The 12441-nt window shown below is 48.6% G+C and overlaps 1 long non-coding RNA gene across 1 annotated transcript; it reads left to right on the top strand.

Annotated features, from left to right (window-relative positions):
* The first annotated feature begins 1512 nt into the window (after positions 1-1512).
* LOC121490638 lies at positions 1513-4969 on the top strand. Its single transcript, XR_005987735.1, has 3 exons — positions 1513-1556; positions 3098-3298; positions 4802-4969. It is a non-coding gene; the product is annotated as an uncharacterized LOC121490638 (long non-coding RNA).
* Positions 4970-12441: the final 7472 nt, after the last annotated feature.

The raw sequence follows: 12441 nt of genomic DNA, 5'->3' as shown, positions 1-12441 counted from the left end.
GCTGCCCAGTTGGTCCCAGCTCTCTCAGGCTTACAGGGCCTCCCTGGCATGCCTGGATCCTCCAGAGACCAGGAGGCGATGCCAGCTGGAACAATCCCGGCATACCAGGTCTCCAGCTGTGGATCCAAGGAAAGAGCCTTAAGTCAGCTGTCAAGAGGCCTAGGATCTTGGAGGACCACCTCTGCTACTAATCAGGGCATGGCCTTGACCCAGTCATTCCTCACTCCCCGAGGGCCTCACCCCTTCTTTAAAATGTGGAGATTGAGCTAGTATATCAGATTAGCTTACATTTAAGTAAATAACAAAACAAATGAAAAACCAAATAGCATGTTCACATGGCATCAACAATAAGGAAGTTTATCACCCGATAAAGTCCAGAAACAAGGCCACCCCAGGGATGGTATGGTCAGCTGCTCACCAATGTCATCAGATACTCTGCAATCCTCCATGGGTTAGTTTTGTCCTCATTCTGACTTCCTTTAGGGGCACAGGGGATGATTACCACAGTAGGAGGCATCACAACCAGGCACACTCCCAGCCAAAAAAGAAAAGAATCTTTTTTTTTTTTTTTTTAAGATTTTATTTATTTATTTGAAGCAGACAGAGAGAGAGACAGAGAGAGCACAAGGCAGGGGGGCGCTGGTAAGGTCAGAGGGAGAGGGAGAAGCAGACTCTCTGCCTAGCAGGGAGCCTATCATGGGGCTCGATCTCAGGACCTTGGGATCACGACCTGAGCGGAAGGCAAATGTTTAACCAACTGAGCCACCCAGGCGCCCCAAGAATCCATCGAAAGATTTTTAGGAGCAATGACCTTCCCCCACATTTTCCTGTTGGACTTCCCTTTACCTTTATCAGTCGGAAGTGCCTATTTCCAACCAATCACTGAAAAGTGATTCCCATCTGCTGGGAACAACCTTTGCAGAGCCAACCATGACCAGTACAGAAAGGGAGCCTTCTTTTCTACCGAAATATATGATCCCATGCTACAGAGTAGATAGAAGCAGAGGTCTTTGGACTGAAGTTAGGGATGGGGAGAAGGCTGGAGCCCACCCCTATTGTCCTCAGAGTCCCAGCCACAGAATCTTCAAGCTCTTTCCAACAGTACGAAAGCACTAGGCTCGAGCTCTAAGGCAGCTTCCCATCTTCCCCTCTCCAGCATCCCATGGGTCTCTGCTTCTAAGATGAATGGCAGGATGGGGTCAATGTGAAAGGGGAAACTATCCATGTCCATGGAGATCACTTGAAGATGGGGCCAGTCTAGGGCCTGGGGCTTCCTCTGGGCTTGCTACAGCTTGGGAAACTATATGGACTGTTCCACACTCTACACTCATAATAGCAACACCCATTTATATGACATTTTCTTGTCTGCCAGCCTCTTGGGCACACACTGTCTCATCCAGTCCTTGAAACAGCCCTATAAATAGAAAGCCCAGATGGCTCTACACTAGAGCTACAGAGATAAGGAAACCAAGGCACAAGTCAAGGAGGCATTTGTCCCACAAAACCCAGGTCTGGAGGAGCCCAGCCTAGACCACAGCTGCCAATTGGGTGTAAAGGTGAGTGCCACTCCTAAGAAACTGGAGGTCCAAGGGGAAAAGCCATATGCACGATGGCCAGGTGACTCTGGTCTCTCAATCTCTCTGAGCTCTTTCCCCTCCTCTGTAGAGTGCAACCCACCCCCACCCCCCCACCCAGGGCCATTGAGAGGACTGGGGGAGCCCTGAGAAGGTTCCTGGGTTGTTAAGAAGGGCCCCTGGGTCCTCCTGGCTGAGGCAGCAGACAGCTTGTGGAGGGCAAGCACTGTCTCCTCATCTTTGGACTATACCCGAAGGAAGGCTGGGCCCCAAAGGCCCATTGCCACCCGGTGCATGCGTGGCCACTGCCTCTTCCCGAGACCGCCAAGGCAGGGGCCCTGGCCCAGCCCCTCCCCCACTCCCTGGAGGCAGGCAGCTGCTAATGGCTCTCCCCACAAGCTGCTTCATTAAAGATTTGTTCTGTGGAGTTGCAATCAAAATAAACAGACCAGCCTGAAAGCCAGGGAACTGAAAACCAATTAAGAGGGAATGGAGCTGGAAGGAGGGGTGGGGGCAGGAGGGGAAAAGAGGCCGGGGCTTTCCAAAGACTCAGTTCCCATGGCAGCCAGCTTCCAAAATAGTCTGGAAATGAAAAATAATGAAAACCACTGTGGAGAGAGCAAAACGCTCCTGGCAGGAGAGTCCCGACCTCGGCATTGGCTAAATCTCCTTGCTCGTGGCTCCCAGAGGGCACCCCAGTGGGTTGGAGCCCTGGTGACCTGTCCCTCTCCCCTCCTGCCTGGTCCTCTTTCCCTCCCAAGGTGGTGGATGGTTCAGGCCCTGGGCAGGGCCCCGCCAGGGCTTCAAGGTGAGGGAGCCGCATTCCACCCGGCCCCCTGTGGAAACCAGAGACACATCATGGAGGCTGGGAAGGCCCAGGATGAGACTGGAAGGGGAAGTTCAGGCACCCTGAGGCCCCCAGCCCAGTTTCAGAGGGCTTCCTGGAGGAAGCGACGTTCAGAGGGCTAGCTGAAGTAGGAGCTAGCCAGGAAATGCATAGAAGGAAGGCGGCTTCAGGAAGAAACCAGAGGAAGTGCAAAGGCCCAGGGAGTAGGGGAGTGGGAAAGAGAAAAACCAGGAGTTCAGTAGGGCTGACAATTACTGAGTTAGGCAGATTTTTGTGCCAAGCTTAGTGCTTTTTTATGCATGGAATCCTGAGAGGCAGGTTGAGACTCGCAGATGTAAAGGTGGTGGAGCTGGGACCCCAGCAGAAGTGTGAACCCCGCACCCACCTCCTTCCCCTCTGCCTGGAGCCCCCATTTCCCTGCCCCTTCCTTCACCCTGGCGACAGGGGAGCAGTCATTTCCTAGCCGCATCTCCAAGGAGGCCCTGAAGCCCACCGGGAGGCATCACGGTTTAACCATCTCCAGACCCCCTTGTGGTCTGGTTTCTGTTTCATTGGTGAGGCAACAGGAAAGCTGAGATCCTATTAAGCTGACTTGCAGAGGCCAGAAAGGAAGAACAGCCAAAATTAAGTTAACCCTTGCATTCTCCTTTGTCCACCCCTGCTTCCCGGGCCACAGAAATAAGCGCTGAACATGACCAGCAAGGGAAGCGACACCTCGCCACCCCCACCCCCGAGGGGGGACAGGCTCCCAGGTCCTGAGGGACACGTCCTCTCCAGGCAGGTCTGACACGTTGGGAGCCTCCTGCACAGATATAACTAACAGTGGGATACGAGGCCGGACCCAGCCTGAGCACCTGCCAAGTGGAAGGGCTCCCAGGTGAGAAGCAGGGCTGTGCTCACTGGACCCGGTTCTTCCAAACGGGAAGGGGCAAGGTGGAGTTCAGCTGCACCAGGATAGCTCTTGGACACCAACTTCTCAATAGTCTCTCTTTCCAAGAAGTCAAGCCAGAGCCCAGTGGGAACCCGCTGGAAACGAGATGCCCCCGAGAAGTCAAATGTAGAGCCACTGGCTCCTAACTTAGCATCCCCGAAGGCTCAGACCAGAACAAGGGGAAGGTGGGCCAAGGAAAGAACTCTGGGCTGGCAGTCCAGGGGCCTTAAGCAGGTGCCTGTCCTGTCCTCCCGAGGGATCAGTCTAGCTCCACCTCCTGGGAGCTACGTGACTGACTATGGGCTAGTTACTCCTCTCTGAGCCTCAGTCCCTCTGCAGCAAATGGGTTAAGTAATGCTGATCCCATAGGGTCTGTATTAGGGCAAAATAAGATGCCAGAGTGCCTTGAGCAAGCTGGGAAGGAACGAAGAATTCACTAGCATTCTTCTCTCCTCCAGACCTCAGCTGTGCCAGCTGTAAAATGGGGTGCCAACTCCCCTAGTTTAGGTGCGTAAAGCACTCAGAGGACTTGCAAAGGCCTCTAAAAGGGTGCAAGAGGTCTCTGGCTGCAGAAGCTGCTGAGAAACTACTCCCTTTCCAGCTCCCACTGTCCTCGGTGTGTCTCTCACCTGCATGGCCTCTTCCCCAGTGGTCTCGAGGGGTTTCTGTGACCACAGAGATAGAAAAACACTTATGGGGCAAGTATAAGAAGCTCACAGCAAAAAATAAGAAATTAGAATTATTTTGCCCCTCCCCAGCCATTCCCCTGCTTACAGTTGACAGAAATGAAGCCCAGGCACAGAAGGTGATCTGTCTGAAGTCACAGCTTGTAAGTGCCTGGCTTTGGAATCCCAGGGCTATCCCACTCCAAGGCCCATACTCCTGCCTCTGCCCCATCCCACTCCCCGGTTCAGGGGCAGAATGACTCCTGGGCTCCAGGGGCCTCTATCCAGGGCCAGAGTGAGGAATTTTCAGAGATCTGGTGTGGATCTCCCCTCCTATAGATGCTGAGAGTGTGGTCCCCTCTCTACCAGTAGAAGAAAGGGACACACTGAATCACCATCAGCTCCTCGCAGGCCTATGCCAGCCTGGAAGGAGCCAACGAGGCAGTGACAAGGGCAGCCTACTGGAGGTGGTGACACTCAGGCCTGGATTTGAATTTGAGTTCAGCTATGTAAACTTGCACAAGATCCCCAACCTCTCTGCTTTTTAGTCCCCTTATCCAGGGGGAAAAGCTTGTCCCATCTCACAGGCAGGCTGCCAGGAGACCCAAAGGAGATAACTGATATGTGCTGAAAACCCTCAAACCTTGTTATCATTAGTAATTAGCACACTCATTATTTGTTTGTGTTTCTAAGCAGCAGATTGGCTAAGTGGGTTAAATTGCTCCTCCCTTCCCACTCCTCAGGCCTCCCCATCCTGTTGACACTAGTCCTTCTTTGTTCACAGACAGTGAAAAGGTGACTTGATGCCCACCCGCCAGAACAGCCCCCCATCCTGGGTGAGCGCCCGCAGAGATACTGAGCATTGACTGTTTATCTCACATGCTGGTTGTGCTGGTCCTGGCACAGAGCAAAGGCAACAAGTGTGGCAGTATTTTTCCCCTTCTGATGCTCATTAAAAAAAAAAAAACACACACACACATCAGATCAAAAGCCACCTGACACTTTTTTGTGGAGCACTCACTGCGTGTCAAGCACTGTGCTTGTCTGTCATGGATAGAATCCTAGGAGACTCACATCACAGCCGTGCGATGGAGCAGTGACTTCCTGCCTGCCTTCCCTCAGATTTCCACCTTTGATCCTCAAGCCCTCATTTCCACGCAATCCCAGGGAGGGGGAGGACTGCTGGCCTCAAGGTTCCCGTCCTGGGCAGGAAGGAAGGCCTCAGCCATCTGAGAGGACCCAGGGGACCCGGCCCAGTCAGACCAGCTAAAGGGAATGAAGCAGGTACAGAGACCCTAGGCCCAAGGAGAGGCCTTTGCTTGGAAATTTGGGGTGCTGGCCCAGGCAGGGAAGCCCTTCTGCCTGGTGTCCAAGAAGGAATGTTTCCGAACGAGCCCCCCAGACCAACACCCCTAAAACTAATGCCAGAGGCTTCCCCAGCAAGGCCTGGGGCTCCATGGGCACACAGGGGGTACCAAATCAAGCTAACCAGGAAACCAGATTAAATGGAGGCTTCCTCCTACATCTGAGGAAAACAGAACCCTCCTGACAGCTGAGCCAGGTCTTGAGGGCGGAGCAGGGAGTCAGAGAGCCCACGACAGCTGAGAGAAGGATGTAGCCCCAGAGGAACCCCTAATCCCGGGGGGCTATAAGGAATCATGTCTCCTCAGCTGTAGGCTCTCCCGTGTTCCCAGGGCTCCACAGAGAGATGTGGTTAGCCACTGGGTTCAAAGGGACACTGTGTTTCTCACGGGTCATCCATTCAACTCTCTGGGCCACCCCCATGAGGCAGAAATCATCACGCCCAGTTAAATCTAAAGGACCTGCAGCTCAGAGAGGTTAAATAACTCAGTCTGGGTCACACAGTGTCCTCATCAGGGTCATTGGGCTGTAAAGAACCTACATACTTTATTGTTTAACAGGATAAAATAACTAACCAGTGATTGTTCCAAGCCTCCCCCTTCCCTTCTCCTGCTACGGGGACTCCAACTGGCCCATGTCTTTGCTTTTCCTTCCCACCCTTGAGAACATCCCCCTGCAAAGTGGCTCTTTGAGACTTTGACAAGCAGAACTGGAAGTAAAATGGAGAAGAGAGGAAGATTTAAGAGGCACTGGGCTAGCACTACGGCAGCTCTGAGGTGGCATTACGGGGAAAGGCAAAAGGATTGTGCCCTGGGGAGGCACAGAGGGTGCTAGAGAAAGAGGGGGTAGGCTAAGGAAGTATCCCCTCTCACAGTTGAGAAATGCAAAACAAAGAACTGAAGTTATAATGACATAACGTTTGGCTTCCAAACTCTGTTCTTTTGAACTAACACCGCTGAGACTGGACCAAATGAGTCACAGCTTTGTGGGCATTTCACTTGCCAGGGTGGATGAGGGAAGGAATGGGAGCAGGGACGGAGGCAAAGCAGAGACCAGCCTCCTCAAGGCACCTCTGGCTTCCTCAGTGTCACGTTCTCTTCTTCTACTTCTCCTTCTTTTAAAGATTGTATTTATTCATGAGAGACAGAGAGAGAGGCAGAGACATAGGCAGGGGAAGAAGCAGGCTTCCTGTAGGAGCCCAATGCAGGACTCGATCCCAGGACCTTGGTATCACGACCTGAGCCAAAGGCAGATGCTCAACCACTGAGCCACCCAGGTGCCCCTCTTCTTTCTACTCTCCCACTTGCTTTGTTTGCACTTCGGAATTCTTGCTCCTTCATAACTGTGGCTAGCCCATGGCCTTCCGTGGCTACCCGCAGCATCTCATCTGCCCTCTTCCACAACAATGACAGTTTCTGCTGGAATTCCCACTGCGAACTGTCTCATTGCATTCATGTTTCCTGAGTCAAAAATCATTTCCCCAGCATTAAGTCTCCTTTTGGAAGCTTTCTCTTTAAAGCTTAGCCCTAAGCTGTCCCTGGCCCTTCGCTGTGTTTCACTCTGTGGCTCCATTAACAGGTCAATGGTGTATGAATCTCTGGAACTGCGCACCCATCCTTAAAGAATTCACAAATATAACTGGTTTATTGAAGTCTCAATAGGAAATAGACATGAAAATGGTTTTACTCGTTCTCTCTTCCCCTATCTCTACCATGACAAATTCCTTTTCTCCTTGGTTAGAGGCCCCCTTGACTACGTTGTGGTCCAATCCATACTCTTCCATTTTCCTGAGTTTCTAGGACCATCTGGGTTTGTTCATGAGGACTCAGTTATGCTTGTTTGTTTGTTCTCCCTCCTTTCCCAGGAGAGGCCAGAGCAGTGCTTACTTGAGATAGAGAAAGAATCTCATTGAATCTTCACATACTTTTCCCCCACTTCCACCAGGCCTAGCTCATCCCATAGAAAGCAGACAGGAAGAAGGGCAAACATCTTCTAAGCTTGGATGAAGTCCTGTCAGGGGTGGTTGCTGCTGCTCAATATTTGGTTAAACCCAATGACCTTTGGTGCTCTCAGTGGGGCAGCCATCCACAGGCTGGCATCCCCATGGGGTGCAGGTCTGGGTGCCTCAGAAGGCCCTGCAAGAACCAAAGACTGTTGAGTCTAGGGCCTTCTGCTGCTGGTGCCTCTCACTCAGTGGGCAGCAGGCTGGTACAGGGAGGGATAGGAGGAAGGGGAAGGGAGGAGGGCTAATAGCAAGGGGACCCAGGTCCAGCTAGCTACTGATCTAGCATCCTCTCCACCCACAGAAAACGCAGGAACCCTGGCCTTATCAAATTGTGGGAGAGCTGTTGCTCCCTCTCCATTCTGCTGGTTGTCTCTAAACCTCCTCTCTCCTGCTCAGGTCTTAGAGGGCACACCAGCAATTCTATCTTCCTATTTCATAGGCCCCTTCCAAATCTAAAAAGCATTTTGCAAGCACCTTCAAAAGATTTAACTTTCTAGAGAGATTTAAATGCGGGCAAATGATCTTTGAACAAGGAAACAGGCATAATAATGCCTTTAGGAATAGCTCTCTTGGCATCCCCCTCCTTAGGCTTTAAGGAAGAGAGAGGGCTGCCTTCCCTTCTCCTTTGGAAGGGAAAGAAGAGCCCCTCTCTTTGGAAGAGCCGCATACTCCTCCATAGGTCACTGACTCTCAGCTCTCCCTTGTCGTTTTATATTGACCAAGGGGGTAGGACTTCCATGCAGGGGTCCAGGCAGGGGCAGGCAGCTCCATTTGTACCCAAGGTGAATGTGCCTGCACAAGATAAGACTCCCAACCATGTGTGCAGGACAGGTGGATCTGCCCACGGGGCTATGTGCTGAATTCCGATGGCATTTTAAACTGGCAGTCTCATTATTTGTTTCTGTCTAGACAGACAGAATTTGCTTCCATGAGGGGCTGTGGATAACTGATCACATGAAAGTGTCAGACAAGCTGCTGTGTACAACCCAGGGGCAGGTCAGAGTGAATTACTGTGCTTCACAGTACTTTTGAAGAAAGGCAGCTTTACTGCTTTCAAGTAGATAAGGTAATGGGAACCAGGTGTGACAAGGAGAGGTCCTTGGGGAACAGCATAAAGGACTAGCTAAGAATGAATTGTAACCAGCAAAGCGGTTGTTTATATGTGAATGAGTGAGTGTATGTGATTTTATTTATTTATTTTTTAAATATTTATTTATTTATTTATGATAGACATAGAGAGAGAGAGAGAGAGAGAGAGAGAGAGGCAGAGACACAGGAGGAGGGAGAAGCAGGCTCCATGCCGGGAGCCCGACGCGGGACTCGATCCCGGGACTCCAGGACCGCACCCTGGGCCAAAGGCAGGCACTAAACCACTGAGCCACCCAGGGATCCCCTGTATGTGATTTTAAATGTCCTGTTTGAATGTTCCTCCCAACATGGTTTTCTCAGTATCTTTCTGTACTTCCATGAGGAAAGATCACCTAAGTCAAGGCTAACTCCCTCCTGGCCATGTCCAAATTACTCCAAATCTCAAGCAAACACCTTCCCACAATCCAAGATGTTTGCCTAAGTGGTAGCTCACGAGGAAGCCAAGACTTCCACATGGAGACAACCTTGATCCTAGTCCCAACCCATCTCAGAGTGAGTATCTCCAGACTTAGGAGCTCAACAATACCAGATGAACTTAGCTGAGCTGAAATACTCGAGGGAGAAAGAGGGAATGCTGAAGACTCCCATATGGAATTGGTTCTGCATCAGATCCAGAAATCAGGTATTGAAATTGTTAATAATTCAGTTTAGTGCCTACCGTGGGAGATGCTTTGAGGAACCAGCCATGTGGTCCAAGAAAATTGAATCTTGTTGGTGAGACGTGATATCCATACTAATAATGGCACAAGGCAAAGTGAAGATATATAACAGGAAGGGAAAGAACAGGATTTCACAGTGGTACAGAAGAAAAAGATTACTTGTAGCCAGAGAACCACAAGAGGCTCTATGAAGGAGAAGATTTTTAAGGGAAGCTTTAAAGCTAATCAAAACAAAACAAAACAAGACAAAATACCAAATAGGCTACATGATAGTAGATACATAAATGAGTACATGTATAATCTGGAGAACACTTTGGCACTTCTATGGCACTTCACCTTCTATGGTTGAAGATATGCATTCTGTCCCCCAGCAATTACACATTCAGGTATATATGGTAAAAAAAAAAAAAAAAAGGAAAGAAGAAAAATAATCTCACACATGAACTAGACATTCAGTGCCATATTCTACATAAAGTCAAAAAATTAGAAATGACCTAAATGTCTACTAATAGATAAAGGGATGAATAAATTGATAAAATATTTATACAATGGAATATTACACATAGGTTGAAGTGGATGTAATATAGTTTTGTGTATCAGTGTAGGAAGATCTAGAAAACTTTGTTCAGAGCATATAAGGAAATTTCTGACCAATCATTAGTTGAGCACTAGGCTGACCAAGCAGACTTCCATGGTTGCATACAGGGAATACACTCTATGGAATTATTATAGAATTAGTCCAGCAGTCACTAAACAAAAAAAGAAAGAAAGAAAGAAAGAAGCCAGTATTAGCACAACAATAACAACAATAACCCTTTTAAGGAGAGGAAGAATCTGATTTCCAGACTTATCACATCATATTATCTACATCATAGTCAAACTATCAAAAGAAAGGAGAAAATCTTGAAAGCAGCAAGAGAAAAATAACTCATCACATACAAAAAACTGTCAATCAAGAATTCTATATCCATTAGGTCTATCCTTCAAAATTGAAGGAGAAATTAAGATATTCCCAGATAAACAAATGCAACAGAAGTCACAATAAATGTATCGCGTAGATTTAGCCAATGTAGCGAGAGATTGTTAAATTGAATGTTTCTAATCTAGCTATATGCTATTTATAAAAGACACACTAAAATATATGGACCCAGAAAAAGTGAGGTAAAAGGATGGAGTTAGATATAACAGGAAAAATAACAATTGAAAGAAAAGTGGTAGAATAATACCAGTATCAGATAAAAGAGACTTTAAGCCAAAAGGCATCATTTGAGATAGAGGGTCAATACATACTAATAAAAGGAAGCTCACCAGGAAGACATGAAAATCTGTGACATGTAGAAACCTATTAATTTGACTTCAAAATATGTAAAGTTTGACAGAATTACAAAACAGAAACTGACAGTTCCACAATCATAGCAGATTTCTCTGTAACAGAGATATCAAAGAGACATAATTGGAAATGATTTAAATTGACAGTCTAATGACAAATATAGAGCCCTTCAACTCTGTCATTGTATTATTCATATTTTTCCCTTGGAACATTTATAAAAACTGACCATGTGTTATGCACAATTTAGAAATTAGAAATCGAAAATAAATAAATAAATAAATAAATAAATAAATAAATAAATAAATAAATAAATAGAAATTGATAGCAAAAGTAACTTTCAAAACACTATTTTGTAAATATATAAACACATCCCTAAATGACCTGTGTGTTAAAGAAATTGTAAGGAAATGGGAAATATTTAGAACCTAACAATAATTAAAATAACAACACCTCTAAGTTTCCTGACGCAGTTACACACGTTAAAGAGAAAAATCCGCTTTCATTTATGGCTCCTGTAAGAAAAGATGTAAAGGTCACAACCTACAAAGAATTCACTGACCAGCTCAAGAGGTTAAGAGAGGTGAAAAACAACAAAGTAAACCCAAATAAAGTAGAAGGAAAGCCAAAAGATGAGGACAGAGACTTATGAAATAGAAAATGGGCGTAAGAAGCATTCATAAAACCAAAAACTGTTTCCTTGAAAAGACTGATGAAGTAGGTAAATCTCTGGCAAAGTTGATCGATGCAAAAAAAGTGAAGGTATGGGGGCATCTGGGTGGCTCAGTCGGTTAAGCGTCTGCCTGTAGCTCAGGTTGTCATCTGAGGTCCTACGTAAGAGCGCCCCCGCTGGCGGGGGTGGGGGGTGGGGGCTGCTTCTTCCTCTCCCTCTGCCTGCTGCTCCCCCTGATGGTGCTTTCTCTCTGTGTGTCAAATAAAAAAATAATAATAATAATAATAATAAAATCTTTTTAAAAAATAAGCAAAGGCACAAATGAACCCTCGTAGAACCGAGCTGCCACACCAGCGGTGGGCCCCGTACCCACTACCTTACGTAGTGACGTGGTAGAAGAGATAGCCTTCTGTCTTATTTAAGCTGTTGTCGCTTTGGGTGTCTGTTTCTCAGAGCAGAAACGATTCCTAAGCAATTCAGAGGGCTACGCGGGGTCTGGTCATCCCAACTAGGCCAGGCAGGATGGAGACGGTGGGGGACAGCGAGGACAGCCTGTACCCGGGGTCATCAGGTGAATCCGTCTCTGAGAAGCAAAGGTGACAGGTGAGGTCCCGGCCAGGCTGGGCTGAGGTGGCAGCTCGGACAGCGGCCGGCAGGACAAGCGAGCGGGGACCACAACAAGCGCCATGACTACTTTCAACAGCGTCCCGACTTTCCAGGTGGGCTCATCCCAGGGCTGCCTCGCGGAGGGAGGCCGGAGCCACTGCGGCAGGTCTGGTTGCTCCGGGACAAGGGATGTGGACTCTGGCTTGTGTTTGCAAGTCCCAGGAAGCCCACCTCGAACTGGTTTAAACGATAAAAACAATGTATCCCCTCATTTAGCTTAGCTCGATCCCATGGCTCCAACTGTCCTTCTAGAGAGGCACAACTTTGGCCCCGCACGGTGTGAAGCTACCCGTCCCCCCAGCAGCTCCACGGTCTTCTCTGCAGACCCCTCGGCTCACCCCACGCCACCCCGGAAGAAAAAGGGCTACTTCCGCCCGCGCTCCTTTACAAGGCTAGCGTGTCGTGTTCTCTCATTGGTCAAAACTAGGTCACGTGCTTGTCTCTCTGCCAATCAGTGTGCCGGTTGACTTCAGCCAATCAGGACTCAGCTCTGGAGCTGCGGTTAAATTAAGCTGGACAAGGTGCAGAGCCTCGTTCTCGCCTGGTAGATCGTAGAGGGTGTTAAGACCCCTGGCCTGTAGTG

This window comes from Vulpes lagopus, chromosome 5, assembly GCF_018345385.1.
Source record: "Vulpes lagopus strain Blue_001 chromosome 5, ASM1834538v1, whole genome shotgun sequence".
In the NCBI taxonomy this organism is placed as follows: domain Eukaryota; kingdom Metazoa; phylum Chordata; class Mammalia; order Carnivora; family Canidae; genus Vulpes; species Vulpes lagopus.
The sequence above is the reverse complement of the archived record's forward strand: the minus strand, read 5'-3'. Positions and strand labels throughout refer to the sequence as shown.